This window comes from Musa acuminata, unplaced genomic scaffold (assembly GCF_036884655.1).
Source record: "Musa acuminata AAA Group cultivar baxijiao unplaced genomic scaffold, Cavendish_Baxijiao_AAA HiC_scaffold_793, whole genome shotgun sequence".
NCBI classification, from domain to species: domain Eukaryota; kingdom Viridiplantae; phylum Streptophyta; class Magnoliopsida; order Zingiberales; family Musaceae; genus Musa; species Musa acuminata.
Genome location: NW_027021021.1, coordinates 10001 through 15000, shown reverse-complemented (window position 1 = coordinate 15000; position 5000 = coordinate 10001).

Here is a 5000-nt window from a genome sequence, read left to right as displayed (position 1 = left end):
CAATACAATCACATAGTTTGCCACAAGGGCGCCATATTCTAGGAGCCCAAACTATGTGATTGAATAAATCCTCCTTTATCTGTTGCAGGTCGACGACCTCTTCCTCTTCTTCAAACTCCGATTCGTATTTTTCATATAGAAATCTCTGATCAACGATAGAACAAGATCTGTTTTGCATCATATCTAACTGTTCGGACCGAAGAAGTAATGTCACTCGATTATTATCAAACTGACTGCAATCTTTTTCTGTCCGTGAGGGTCCCACCAGAGCGCCTTCTACTTCTAATAGGCCATGAACTAGATCAGAATCATTCTCAACGAATCTATAAGAAGTGATCCAATTTTTTTCATCAGGTCCGGGTGAAGACCAAAGATCTTGAGCGACCGATCCGGCAGAACAACTCAAAAGATAAAGAAGTATCGTTAATTTCTTCATGCTCGTTCCAAGTTCGAAGTACCATTTGTACAAATAAGAATCCCCTTCTGATCTCTTCTTCATATAGATAGATATAGGATCTATGGGGCAATTACTTAGAAGTACATTTTGTGCAACAGCCCTTCCTATCTGATAGAAAAGGATCCCATGATCCTGAACCGATCTTACCTGGGATCGCAAATCCCAAGTTTGTCTATGAAGAGCTAATCTAATTGTATTAGTTTCTATAATTGATTTCTTCTGTGTAATACTAATTGATAGGGCCTCATTGATAAGTGCTACAAGATCTCGTACATTGGAACCCATGGTTATGGACCCCAATCCGTTAGTATGGAACATTTTCTTTTCCAAGTGAAATCCCCTAGTATATGAAAGAATGAAAAAGTGCTTTCGTTGTTGCGGAATAAGAAGCCTTCGTATCTTAATGCATGTATTTAATTTATTCGGAGCTATTAGAGCGGGATCCACTTTTTGGGGAATATGAGTCGAAGCAATAACAAGAATATTTCTAGTGGAACATCTTTCACAATCTCTGGAGAGATAGTTCTCTAATAGACCGAGGGATAAGTAATTCGACTCATTCATATACAGATCATGAATGTTTGGAATCCATATTATGCAAGGAGACATTGCTTTTGCTAATTCGAATTGAAAGGTGATATCAAATCGGTCTATTTTCGGCGTCATATACATAGTTAGCAGCTCCGTATCAAGGTCATCATCAATATCGTCACTATCATCAATATCGATATCGTCACTATCATCAATATCGATATCGTCACTATCACTATCATCAAAATCGATATCATCAATAAAATAATCTTTAGGCTTGTCATCCGGGAACTTGTTCGGAAATACCGTAATGAAAGGAACATAGGGGTTTGTCGCTAGGTATTTGACCAAATAGGATCGTCCAGTTCCTATAGAACCTATCACTAAAATACTCCTAGAAGGGGATAGGGCTAAGCGGAGCGAAAAGGGTTTTCCATGAGATGGGAAATGAAAACTATTAGCCCCACACGAGGTTTGTGAATAAGTAATTGTCTGATAATGAGCAAGGAATATCCGTCTTTCTGCTAAACAGGATCCATTGAACTCATAATTCATTATATACTTGTCAACTAAGTATCGTAAGTAAATTGATCCCGGTTGTTCAATCATTTGATAACCAGAGTCATTCTTTGATAAATGATCACTATGAGTCAGACTCAATAGAATTTGATCAATCCTTTTTTCTGTCGTTAAGGTGGAGAACTGAACCAAGAATTCTCTTTCTTCATCATCAATCGAATCACTGTTCGCGACCCAGGATTCTATTTTCTCATCAATCCAATCACCGTTCACCTTTTTTCTTTTTCTTATCAATGAATGGATCTCTTTACTTGTACGACTTAGATGTCTCGTATTTCTCGAAAAAGTGATTCGATTGATGGGATTTGGTATGATACTTATGAGATTGATGGGATTTGATATGATACTTATGAGATCGATGAGATTGATATTCAAATATTTCTTCCTAGAACGTATTGATTTGACCCCACAAGCGACCAATAGCATGTTGCCACCAAAAGCAAAACCCCGTATTTCTTCCAGAGAATCTCCTAATTGTTTCAGAACAACTAGAAAGAGATTCTTTAACCAGAAAGAATTCAGTTCAGATGTAGGATACCCATCCAAAAGTTTTCGCAACTCAATCATGTATGATGGAATCATCAAAGATTTGATCTTTTCTAACTCTGTCTGTAACTCACTAGAGGCTTGGGAAACAAAGAGAAGATGTATACGAACGAGATATCCAGCAACAAGAAGAAGGGAAAAGATTGAATAGAGGAACTCCAACTCCCGAGCATTTGTTGATCTCAGATGTGTCCATATCAATGGAACGGGTGACTCATTATTTCGATGAATCATTTCTTCGGACAGAAGAAGATTCTGTAAACACTCCCTCGAAATCTCACTTATCAGACTCAAAATCTCACTTATCAGAGTCCATTGTGGAAGAATCTTCTGAGGAATTGGCCATGATATATCTGATCCATGCATAATATCATGAAAAATGGATACAAATTTGTGACTGCTACTTAGTATCGACAATGGGTCTGAAAAAGTATCTAAAAGGGTGAAATTTAGATATTTGCACTCTGTCAAAGTAAGGAACCATGGCATATATGTTTGGAACGGATTCCATTTTGTTTGGAACAGATTCCATTTTGAGAGATTTGAAAAAGCACTATCTCGTTGAAAGGTTCTATACATCTGCCGTTTCTCAACGCATTTCTTTAGAGAAAGACTCCGTTTTTTTTTCCTCTTTCCGGATGGTAAATATTTCTCAGAACATGGAGTGTGAATCAAACCCATGTTTGAATTGAAACTGAGATACCGATGCAAGTTCTTCCCTTCTGAATCAGATAGATTCATATCTGAAAGAGGCTGACAATAAGTTCTTCCAAAATTGACTCTTTGTTTCTCTGTTAGAGGTGTTGCAGAAATGTCTGCGATCGAGTAAATAGCTCTACGAACGAATGGCTCGGATCGAATTGGAAAACGGAAAGATTTGTACAAGTTATACGTTTTGTCACCACTTTGTGGAAAATCTTTAGGTATGAATATGTTAGATACCTGTGACTCGATTGGTGAAATAGTCTCTCTCTCCAAAAAAATATGTTTTTTTTTACCGACGCACGAAGAAAATATTTTGTTGCGAATGAACAAGGTAGTGAGGAATTGTCCATATGTAAGATCATAATTATTGATACGGGTCTTTTCCACATAAAAAGGGAATCTTTTGTTACAATAGAACCAGAAGTGATTTGGATCATTCAAGAATCGAAGTCGATTTGCTTTATAAAAAGAAGATATCAATGAACTTCTATGAAATGGTTTCACGGGATTCAGCCAATTGTCTCGATCATGGAATATCATTGAGAAATAGGAATCCGTGTTATCAAAGGATTTCCTGCGATTATTTCTAGTATAGAATGAGTCAATCATCCACTCTGGTATCTTTTTGAACAAAAATGGTAATGTTGTTCCTCCATTGATAAAGAATTCCGGTCTTTGGGAAGTATCATGATCATCCAATAAGAAGGGTTTCAATTTATTCAAATGAACGATTTGAACACCTATTGATTCTAACAACTGATTGCGGAGTTGATCATTCGGACCTTTCAATTCACGGATGTGGATCTCGGACCTATGAATGGGGATATTCCCGATACTCACAAAGAAAAGGGGAAGTGACTTGGACAAAAAGGGAAGTGACTTGGACAAAAAGGGAAGTGACTTGGACAAAAAGAAACGAAGTGACTTAGACAAATTTTGTTTGTCGATAGCCTCGGACCAATCAATCGAATATTGATTAATACGTAACCGATCGAACACTACTTGAAAACGGTTCTTCTGTTCAGAAACGAAATGTTCCAAATGTTCCTGGAAATTCTTGCTCTCATTGGACCATTTGTATCTATATACATCAGGATCCCGATTCATGGATCTCTCGGTTCGAGAAAAAAGAGGATCAAACCATTTCTTCTGACTCTTTTTCAAATTCGATAAATGTTGGTTGATCGTATATTTCATTATAGTTATATGATTCAGAGTATCATTTCCTATTTGATCCCTTTGAATTCCATATTCGAAGTTGCGATCGGATCTATTCATTAAAAAGAATCGATTAGATACATTTCTTATGTACCCATAGGTGCTAATTGGATTTGAATCAGATTTCGGATCAATCTATATTGATTGACTGCCTCCATTATGTTGTTGCTAGCAAATACCGCTGTTTTTAGTTTTGGATCTTCCAAATCATTCCCGCAGTAGATCCGGACCGATTTTTTTCTGATCCTTCGATAAAAAGATTCATTCTCTTCATAAAAAAGAGGAGGTAGAACCAATAAAGATTTCTTTTTCGATTCATCTCTGGAGTTGAATACCTCATTCAAGAATTTTTTTTGATCCAACCCGTAGGAATCAATAGAAAAGGCAAATCCCCTATGATACACCAGATCCGGCTCGGTTATTGATAGAGTGAATAGATCTGCCATTTCTTGAAATCTCTCTTCTGATTCAAAATCGTGGTGTAACGTGTATCCCCTTTTGTTCCGGTCATGGAATAGATGAAATAAATCAAAAAATGGATTTTTGTTCAAGAATGAAATCTTATTGGAACTGTCCATATCCGGTTCATCCTTCGGAACCATATCACATCCCGGATCTGATGAAATAGGATGAATTGAGACGGTATTTTGTAAATACATAATTATCTTGAATATATCAACCATTTCTTTATTTTCCAATCGCCTGGAAGGGACAAAAGAAACATCTTGTTTTTTCTTCAAAAATTTCTGATCTCTAGTGGACCTCTCAATAGGATTCGAACCCAGATGAAGTTCTGACCATCTGTCAGAGAAAAAAGAACGAATTGATCTTGTAGGATTCCCAAGAAATTCTTCGATTTCTTCCGGAAGCAGATGATTATTCATCTGCTTCTCACGTTCCGTGAATAGCCGGGACATTGAGGAAGATCCAAAAAGGCATTTCGGGAATCGATCTGATTCTATCT